Source organism: Peromyscus eremicus, chromosome 1 (assembly GCF_949786415.1).
Source record: "Peromyscus eremicus chromosome 1, PerEre_H2_v1, whole genome shotgun sequence".
NCBI lineage: Eukaryota > Metazoa > Chordata > Mammalia > Rodentia > Cricetidae > Peromyscus > Peromyscus eremicus.
This window is the reverse complement of record NC_081416.1, coordinates 114141445-114151227: the sequence shown is the minus strand read 5'-3', so window position 1 is coordinate 114151227 and position 9783 is coordinate 114141445. Positions and strand designations below refer to the sequence as shown.

Below are 9783 nucleotides of genomic sequence, written 5' to 3'. Positions count from 1 at the left end.
GTTTTTTTTCATTGAACCGTCTTCCAAAGCCCTATACTTTCCTACAACTGTCAGTGCAGCCAGTTCACACAAGCATCTTTGGAAACACGAGTAAGTGTGTTGTGAAGGCTATACTTCTAGGCAAGAGGGAATAATCAGGCTCAATAAATTATCTTATAGGATCAGTACTGGGCATATGTGTTTGTGACACCACTCCCACAGAGACATAACAGAAAGGTCTATTCACCCCAGCCAGGGAGCTGATGACAGATCAAAGTAATGATACCACTGAAATCCAGCTTGTGAAACGATAAGTATATTAGGGTTACTTAGAGAGGTATGGGTAAGGGGTTACTTAAAGGAGCAGGGACTATTTAAGTGCAATTGTATCATTGAAAGCCTTGCCCAGCAAGGGTGAAGATTCATTAAAGATGGTACCCTGGGGATCTCTGCAGGACTTACCAGCAGCTTAATGAGTCAAGGAGTCTCTTCTGCACAGTTGTGCTGATCTGAATCTCCTCAGCAGTGCTTACTACCTTTATAACCTTGAGTAAGGGGAGGTCCTGTATATCTGCCAAGTTTTAGGGAATTACTGAGACTTGTGAGTTGTTTACTCCCTGAGTCTTAAGAGCATCCCTTTAGCCGGGCGGTGGTGGCGCACGCCTTTAATCCCAGCACTTGGGAGGCAGAGCCAGGCGGATCTCTGTGAGTTCGAGGCCAGCTTGGGCTACCAAGTGAGTTCCAGGAAAGGCACAAAGCTACACAGAGAAACCCTGTCTCGAAAAACCAAAAAAAAAAAAAAAAAAAAAAGAGCATCCCTTTAGGCTTTCTCCCAGAATGGAAATGTTCCAAGTCAGAGGGAATTGATATACAACAATGGTCCATTATTGGTTAAAAGGGAATGGTTATAAGCCAATGAGCACTTAAATCAACTCCTGTTCATTCTACTTTCTGCTAGGGTAGATAGAGCCTATTGCTGCTGCTTAAGTAGAATGAGGCTAGGGAAAAGTGGGGAGGAGAATAAAATATCCATAGCTTCATACTAAATTTTTACTTTATTATGTAAGTTACTGAAGATATTTTGTAAGCTTTTTTTCTCTTGGACCAAATAATTTTGCATAATAAATTTTGGGTATGGGTGAACAGGTTTTGCTGGATATCCATATTAGTTTTCATAGCTTGTACTTAGAGAAAGCCAGAAACTTGCAATGATCTTCTCCAAGCCTCCTGTGATGACATCCAAGCCTGCAATGCTACATCCCTGAGATCATGTGACCATGTAGGGAAGGACAGTATACAGGTCTCATTTTTTATTTGTAAGACAACCATGGGGCACTACAGGCTCATTTCACGAGGCTGAGCCCAGCTGTGCGAGCACATGGATGAGCATCTTTGTAGACAGAAGTTGGGATCATGAGCTGGACAGTCCTCGAACCTGCAATGGTTTGACTTGCCAACTTTCAGCTTTATGATGGTACAAAAGCTATATGCACTGGGGAGAAGCTGTACTTTTCTGGTAACCGTATACCAATGCTGTGTGCCCATTCAACCACTCCCTTCTTCTGAGGACATCATTCACCAGACTGCACTCTATTATAAAATAAGCTTCATGTTACATGATTGTGCAAACTCTAGCAGTGTTCTGAGCCTGCTTAAGGCAGGCATGCCATGCGACGATGTTCAGGAGGTTAAATTTATTAAATACAGTTTTTTTTACTTACCATATTCCCAACTTAGGGGCTTATCTTAACCCCCCTGTAAGTCCAGGAGTATCTGTTCATTATTTGAACATCTGCTGATATAGGAAGTGACCAAAAATACAACAACAAAACAAAACCCAATACATATACACACACCTATATTTGTTTTTACTTCTTTTGTTTTAACCATCCTTTTTTTTTCTTTTTCTTTTTCTTTTTAATGAGACAGAGTCTCACTATGTAGCTCTGGCTGTCCTGGAACTCACCATGTAGAACAGATTAGTCTCAAACTCAAGATATTCTCCTACTTCTGCCCACTGAGTGCTGGGATTAAAGGCGTGTGCCACCACACTCTGCTTAAACTTCATTCTAAATAGATCGGAAATTAAGTCATCCCAGGAGAAACTTTTCCTTCCGTGAGCATTTGCTAGGACAGCTAACCTGTCAGTCTTTGCAAGTAGCTTCACCGTGATAAGCAAGGTTGCCTTCAGCAGCTCCTTGCAGGCCTGGCCTCTACACTTCTGAGGTGGAGACTTGCATTTCCCTGCAGGGGATGTGCCTCAGGAAGCCCCTCATTACCCTTTCCCATGTACTAGGACTGTTCCCCTAGGACTGTCCAGCTGTCAACTGGTGCATGTGCATATGATTTATGTGAAAGCATGTTCGACGCAGGTCTAAAGAGGCCTTGAGATGCTGTTCCCTGATTTATGGCAGGACTCCCATGTCAAGTGGCTGGTGTCCTTAGGAGGTGAGACACAGAGGCAAGGGAGAGGTGATGTGAAGTAGGCAGAGGCTAGAGGCATGCCTTGTGGCTACAAGAAGCTTGAAAGAGACAAGAGCCTGCAGTCTGAACCAGCCCTGCCAGTGCCTGACCTTCGGGCCTCTGTTCTCCAGGATGATGGGAGAATATGTTTGTTTTGTTTTAACATGCCCAGCTTGTGCTGACATGCTATGGTAGCTGGAGGGAAGGAAGACATCAGCTTCTCTAAGAGGGCCTCCTGGGCACAGCACACAGGTGAAGGAGAGTGTAAACTGCCCTAGTTCTCCCCCAGGACCTTACCCCAGCCTCTTCCCATTGTTTTCTATAGCCACGATCCAGGATTCAGCCACTCCCCTCCTCCTCAGACCTCTGGGACTATTTACACACACACACACACACACACACACACACACACACACACACACACACACCTAGATCCCCCATGAGAAACCATGGTATTTGTCTTTCTCCATCACAGTCTCTTGGCCCACCTTTCCTGCTTTTATCTCCCGTACAGCTCCCTAAAAGTATCTTCTGGTACAAGGGGAAAACGGGCAGGGAAGTGGGCAGAGGCATGGGAGGGTAGAGAGGAAGAGGGAGTATGTGGATATGTGGATGGGAGGAGGGCACTAAGGGTGTTTGAAAAGGCCACAGGCTGGTCTTGAACTCACAAATATCCACCGACCTTTGTCTCTCAAGTGCTGGGATTAAAGGATGTGTTCCAGGGCTGGAGAGAAGGCTCAGTGGTGAAGAGCATTTGTTGCTCTTGCCGAGGACCCAGGTTTGATTCCTAGCACCTACATGGCAGCTCACAACTGTCAGTAACTCCAGTCCCAGGGGATTTGACACCCTATTCTGACCTCTAGCCATGCACTTGGTGCACATACATACATACAGGCAAAATATGAGTACACTTCAAATAATAAAATAAACAAATCTGGGGGGGGGGAGGGAAACATGTAACACCAAGCCTGGCTATCTGTCTATTTTTTTCCTATGAAAGAGTTTAATAGGAGCTACCCTACAGAGGATGATGCTCCTCCCAGAAGCCACAGGTGGCCATATCCTAAGCTCGCTTACCAGTTATAGGATACCTCCAACTGACCGAGTTGTTGGTCAGAGGTGTCTCAGAGACCCCCAGGTCAACAGAAGCTGTTGCATTGCTCTTGGCTGCCTACCAGAACTTGATGGTAAGACCCTCTGGTGACACACTTTTGTCGCAGGACATGGAGAAATGAAGTTGGTAGCTAAGTGGACATAGTACCAGACTACCCTCTAAACTAGTATTTCTACACTCATGCATTACTGCGCTCTCAGACCTCGTCAGAGACGTTTGTGTAGCGGACAGAAGTTAGTGAGGGACTCAGAGCTGGCTAAAGGGCAGAGAATAAGTCTGTGGACTGTGCAGCCTCAGACCGCACATCTCTATCACCCCACTTCCCTGAAAGCTGAGGGTACAACTTGGGAGAGGGGGTGGACAGATGATAAGAGTCAGAGGTCAGAGGACCAGACCAAAGCACTGTCTTCGGGACACGACAGGATGGGCACACTTATGAAGTCATGACAGTTGTGGCTGCCCACACAAGACCTCACAAATCTGGGGGGGGGGCATTGACTGGACCTGCACGAAGTCCAGCCAGTCAACATTCCTGCATGGAGGGTGAATTCATGAGTAAGCTCCCGGCTGAGGAGATATTGATCATTGAATCCGGGAGGGGGAAAGTCAGTTTCTTTAAGTGTGTGACTCTGGTAGGTGGACCTAGGAGAGTGAGGAAGAGGATTGGGAGAGTAAATAGAATGAAAATATATTATATGCATATATACAATTCTCAAAGAATTAATAAAATATATCTAAAAAGTACCCCTTCTACATTCATGTGACACGTAAAAACACATATGTATATATTTACATATATATGTCTTTAAACCTACCTTCTACAAATGAGGGGAACATGTGCAATACTTGTCTGAGACTGGCGTCGTAACAGACTTCAGCCTCAGCAGGGGTCATGTGAGTCACGCAACAGCACACACGTATGTGTGAGTGTGGTAAGGTAACTTAGACTTCATGCTCAGCAGGGGTCATGTGCTGGTTTTCCTCAAGGGAGAGAAAGTGTTTTCTTCAGAAGTCTGACTCAAAGTCTGTTTTCCCTTCAGGAACAGAATGGCCACGTCAGGCTCACAGTCACCATGCCTGCTGTGGCGCGGACTCAGGCAGAGCAGGAAACCCTGGCTGGGTCAGGCTTCCCCAGGTTCAGGTGTCAAGTCATTCTCCACCTGTTGGGTGAGTCGTATGGAATGGAAATGGTTCCTCAGTTCCTGTGGGCAGGATCGGACACTTGGTCTTGTTCATCTTGGCTGGGTGATGCCATTGCCTCTTTTCTTTTGTGTGTGTCTATGCACGTTCACCTGTGTGGGCACACTTATGTACGCAGGTATGCACACACGTGTACATGGAGGCCAGAGACTTATGTCAACTGTTTTCTTTGACTTTCATGTCATATGGAGGAAAGATCTCTCACTGAATCTAGAGCTCACTGTGGTAACATTTTATTTGTGCATCTCAATAAAGCTTGCCTGGGGATCAGAGGACAAAGCTAGCCAGTATATTAAACATAGAGGTCAGGCAGTGGTAGCACACGCCTTTAATCCTAGCATTCAGGAGGCAGAGATCCATCCAGATCTCTGGAGTTCAAGGCCACACTGGGAACAGATCCAGGCGTGGTGGCACACATCTTTAATCCCAGCACTAGTTAATCATAGAGGTCTGGACAGACAAGACAGGAAATGATAGAGCTGGGCAGAGAAAGGAAGTAAGATGGTAGAGCACAGAAAGATATATAGGCGTGAATATACAGGAAGTAGCTCTCTCTGGAGTTGGTAAGGTGAGGCTGGCTATGGATTGTCCTATTCCTCTGATCTTTCAGTTTTCACCACAATATCTGGCTTCACTTTTTTTTTGTTTTGTTTTGTTTTTAATAAGACTGTTTAGCAATCGTCTTACATCTGGTACCCAGTGTTTGTGGCACAAATTCACAAAAAACCTGCTTGCCTGTGGGTTGAAAAAACCCGCTGGCCTTAGGCCAGCTCAGGCCCAAGCTGCATGTGGCTGGTTGTGGTAGCCCATCCTGGTAGGATTTGCTAAAGGAGGCAGAGGCAGGAGGATCACAAGTTCAAAGCCAACCTGGGAGGCTTGCTGAGGAGAAGCTGTGGCTGGGGCCAGGCCACAAATGGTGGCGGTGGGACCATGGAGGCGGCAGCTGCTGCTCCACGTTGCTGGCTGCTTCTTGTCCTCACCATGTTGGTGGCGACACTGCTACCGGGGACGAAGGGTTTACTGCTGCTTGTTCAGAGAACAATTGCTAGGACCATCATGTTACCAAAAAGCACTGGCAAAGATCGGTTTGGAGAAGTTTGGCGAGACAAGTGGTGGGGAAATGAAGTTGCTGTGAAGATATTCTCTTTTAGGGAAGAACGTTCATGGTTCAGAGAGGCAGAGACTTATCAGACTGTGATGTTAGGCCATGAAAACATCCTAGGATTTATAGCAGCAGACAACAAAGACAATGGCACATGGACTCAGCTGTGGCTGGTGTCAGATGACCAGGAGCGTGGATCCCTTTGTAATTACTTGAATAGATACACTGTTACAGTGGAAAGGATGATCAAACTCCTCTGTCCATGGCAAGTGGCCTTGCCCATCTTCACATAGAAACTTTCCAACTACAGCTCACCAGTATGCTGTGTGGGTCTCTTCTCCGCTTCCGGAGAGCTTGGATCACAGCCTGGCCACTGAGTTCTCCATGTGTTATTATGGGCTCTGGAGATCGGGTCTCTGGTCTTCACATTTGTATGACAAACACTTTACCCATTGAACTCTCTCCCCAGCCCTCAGCTTTTCTCTCTTGCTAAGGCTTGGGGAAAGAAAATACAACTCTTTTGAACTGCTAGACTTTTTCCTTATCTGAGAACCTGGTCTCAGCTGTTGCTGAGACTCATACCAGCTCTTGCCTTCTGTGGTCTTGCAAAATCCTGTCTACTTCCCCTCTCCAGGACCCCACCTTCCTTGCCAACAAATCCTGGGGTCCTGGGCTGGGTGACCAAACGTCCTAGTTTCCCAGGACTAAAGGCATTTCCTGGAACGTGGGGCTTCTGCTGCGAACAGTGGAAAGTCCCAGGTAAACAAAGACAGACTGCTCCTCCCAGCTCTTGGAAAAACAGGTTTCTTTGAGTTCAAAGTCTTGTCTACATCTTCAGTATCAAAATAGTACAAAAACAGTAATTTTTTTAAAGGAAAGATTAAATTGTGTTCTTAGCATTTGTGAATGTGTGCGTGTATGAGTGTGTGTGAATGTGTGCACGTATGTGCCTGTATGTTGTGTACTTGATGTATGTACTTATTAATGTGGGTGTGTGCATATGGGGGTGGAGGCCAGGGACCAGTGTCGGGTGTCTCCAAGCTCTCTCCACCTTGATTTTCTGAGACGGGTCTCTCACTGAACCTGAAGCCCATTGGCTCTTAGGCTGACTGACCATGCTCTTCAGGGATCAGCCTGTATCCACCCCTCTTCTCCAGCACAGGGGTTATAAGCACTTGCCCCCACGCCTTGCTTGTACATGGGTGCTATGGTCTACACTCAGGCCCTCATGCTTGAACCGCGATTTACTGATTCAGCATCTTTCCAGCCTTCTCCCCCACAAGTTTTTTTTTAGTCAGAGTCTCTCATTGACCGGAAACTTGCCAAGTAGGTGAGGGTGGCTGGCCAGAGAGCCCCAGGGACTCACCTGCGGCAATTATAAGTATGTGCCATTGTGCCAAGCTCTCTCTCTCTTTATTTAATTGAGTTCTGGAATAGCACTCATGTCCTGCTTGCCAGAAAAACAATTTACTATCTCTCCAGCGCAAACTGTGTCCTTAGCACTTAAAATAATAAACACTGTTAGAATAATTTCCATGTAAGCATTTCCAAGTTCTTATTCTCCAGTCTTGCTGTGGTTTGGTGCTTGTTTCAAGGCCACTGTCTGAGCCTGGAATCCACACAAAGTGTGTGAGAAAGTGGCTCATTAGGGGAGTGCTCCTGAGAAAAAGTGGAAGGAGTGTGTGGTACCTCTATCTGTCAGTACCTCCACCCTGTAATTCCACAGAAGACGAAAAAAGAAAGAGATTATTGACAGCTGGTTGCAGCTTCAGGAGTGGGCATGTGGAGGCAGAGCATGCCTCACCCCAGAAGGGGCTGAAATCCAGAGAGATTGAGCAAGAATACAGTGTCAAATTCCCGCAGAGGGAAAAGATCCCCAGTGGACAGGAACTACAATGTGGAGGTGCTCCACTGAAGAAGCCAGTGTTGGTGCCTCAGCTTCCAGGAGTCACTGTCAAGCTGCTTGATGGAATGTAAAGGCCTTAGCACACTACTTTGTGCTTTGGCAAAGCAGGGCCTTACAATGTGAGGATGGTGCTTGTCTTGGCTTGAAAGAAAACAAAGATGGCCAGGCATGAAAATGTCCCAAGGGTCTGGTATGTTCTTCTTACGAGGGTAACAGTTGAAAGGGCCTCTGCTGACTTCTCTGGTTTGTTTAGACAGGCTGCATGCTCTCAACCCTAACTCTCATTTATGTCCCCTCCACCACACCGAGGGCAATGGTCCCTTGGATCACAGATCCGTCTATGACTGATCCTTGGACTTAGGATACAATGAGGCCCAGCATTTCTATCCTGGCCTCAGCTACATCTTCTGCCTCTTCCATTTCTTCATCTTCAGGCCATCTGTCTGGGACATCCCTTCACTTCATGAGCTGGCCCCAGAACCCCATAGCTCCCTCATGGCAGACGGGAATCACCTCCTTCCCCATGCTTTTCAATCTTGTCCATTACTCATCCAGAATCTTCAGACATGGAGGATTCGGTTTAGATGAAATGCTACCCTCTGCCCCTCTCTGCATGACCTGCCTTTCCGTCTGTCACTACACACACAAGAGGAAGAATGGTTATCTGGACCGCTCTCCAATAAAACTAAGGTGCAAGGCCCTGGGACTCCCAGCTGAGATGTTTGTTTCCATGTATCTTTTTGATCCTGGCCTTGTCTTCTCCTCCCAGCCTGCCTCTGATCCCGACCTGTTTCTGCTACAATCAAATGCCAGTAATGTGTCTACCTCAGCTCTCAGCTTCCACATCACAGCTTGAAACAGGAATAAAAACACAGGATACTGGTTTATAGCCAGCACAGGGTTGGGGCAGCTGAGATGTACCTGGAAACCACAAGTTTGCCATCAGTCAATATGGGCTCACTCCAGACACGGGCCATGAAGGAACAGTGGGGGATCCAGAGTGCAATGAGTTCCTGATCACTTCAAAGCTCCCTGGAGCTGAGTGCCATGGACTCTGAATTACAACGAATATGAACTCATGAACCTAAGTCCAGAGGCAGTTTTCGCCAAAGGAGTTACAATTTTCTTCTTACATCCTCTTCCAGAGGAGCTGGTAGCAACCTGGCTGGACAGATATTTCTGCACTTCCTTACCTGAAGACAGAGCCTGCAGCTCTCCAATGAAACTTTATTCTGCCATGGAACGTGGACCTATAATGACTTAGCTTTAGTACCTACTTGGCTCTTGGGGTCCTGTCTCCTTGATGATCAGGTAACTCTGTGAGTTTTTCCACAGGAAGCCCTCAAACCACCCCTCCTAAGAGTTGAGAAGGCCTGAGAGATATCCATAGTTTCCAGGAACCCTTGTGTGACGTCATCACTTACATCACCAATGACATAGCTCAGGTCTGTGAACCCAGCTTCAATACAAACATGGCAGCAAGAGAAACATGGTGACCACCTAAGGATGTAGAGATTTCATGAGAAAAATGAGCAGAAATTTCTTCTCATTCTGGGGAGAAGAAATTGCTTACATGCTAACAGATCATGATGGTGAAATGTGTTCTTTGCTTATTAGCATCAAACCACTTAATTTTTTTTCACATATGTATTTGACTTTTAGTAAAAATGTGGGAGGAATCATGGGCTGGGAGGTTGTGTCTAAAGAACCAGAGGCAGGATGTGTGGCAGGCATTCTAATTTAGTGTCCTGCGGGGAGATTGCACCTGTGGCATACTTTATTAAGAGTCTTGGGATTTGAGATGGGAATGCTTTAAGTGTTCTCTGAAAGAACTGAGCTCAGAAGCTGTGAGTCATCAAAGAGACCATTGTTGTAAGCGTTGCACAGGATGCAAAGGTGTCCCGGCAGTCAGGAGCCAAGGAATACCACGAAGTCACAGTAAGCATAGCAGCTTACAGCTTTGCTCCAGGGGAAGGTTTCCCCATTGAAAGTGTAACAACTCTGTTCCAGCAGGGGAGA

General features: G+C 46.5%; 1 long non-coding RNA gene across 1 annotated transcript; it reads right to left on the bottom strand.

The window, feature by feature from the left end:
- Nucleotides 1–1274: 1274 nt before the first annotated feature.
- Nucleotides 1275–9152, bottom strand: LOC131917854 (uncharacterized). The gene is made up of 2 exons (XR_009380758.1): nucleotides 8958–9152; nucleotides 1275–1569 (listed from the first exon to the last, which is right to left on the bottom strand). It is a non-coding gene; the product is annotated as an uncharacterized LOC131917854 (long non-coding RNA).
- Between the last annotated feature and the right edge of the window lie 631 nt (nucleotides 9153–9783).